The sequence below is a fragment of the Larimichthys crocea genome, unplaced genomic scaffold, assembly GCF_000972845.2.
Source record: "Larimichthys crocea isolate SSNF unplaced genomic scaffold, L_crocea_2.0 scaffold1445, whole genome shotgun sequence".
Taxonomy (NCBI): domain Eukaryota; kingdom Metazoa; phylum Chordata; class Actinopteri; family Sciaenidae; genus Larimichthys; species Larimichthys crocea.
In genome coordinates this window covers 1-498 of record NW_020851986.1, presented here as the reverse complement: position 1 = coordinate 498, position 498 = coordinate 1, and the positions used below count along the sequence as shown (strand labels likewise).

General features: G+C 41.0%; 1 non-coding gene across 1 annotated transcript in view; it reads left to right on the top strand.

Annotated features, from left to right (window-relative positions):
* The window catches only part of LOC104939897 (uncharacterized), a 400-nt gene extending 77 nt beyond the window's left edge, over positions 1-323 (top strand). Inside the window, exon 2 of the transcript XR_003461777.1 lies at positions 222-323. This is a non-coding gene — a transcript (uncharacterized LOC104939897). The remainder of the gene's footprint in view (positions 1-221) is intronic.
* Positions 324-498: the final 175 nt, after the last annotated feature.

Below are 498 nucleotides of genomic sequence, written 5' to 3'. Positions count from 1 at the left end.
AGAGTTTTCGGTAAGGGAGATGTGTGCATCTTCAACCAATACCGTGCCTGGCTGGCATACATGTGTGAACAAATGTGGATGAAGGGCACTATATCCATTTAGCATTTAGCTTAAGCATGAAGTGCTATGTTGGTGACTTTTCAGAGACATTACACAGACCAAGTGCTTCCTCTGCACTTCATTCTGACAGAAAATGTCTATCTTTGTTTAAATATCCTCAGGCTGACTGCTTTTGTGCTGAGATCTTTTGCCAAAGCACAGTCTTTCATCTACATCGACCCAGAAAAGATTGCAGAGTCAAAGACTTGGCTGGAGAGCAAACAGCGAAAAAACGGCTGTTTTTTACGGTTGGGAAAACTCTTCAACAACAGAATGAAGGTAAGCTAAAGGTCCCTTTTAGAGTTTCTATAAAAGTGGCCGATGATGAGTAAAACTAAAGAAGGTTAGATCTCTCACCATAACCATGCCTACTGAAAATACAAGTGTTGAAGGCTGTAA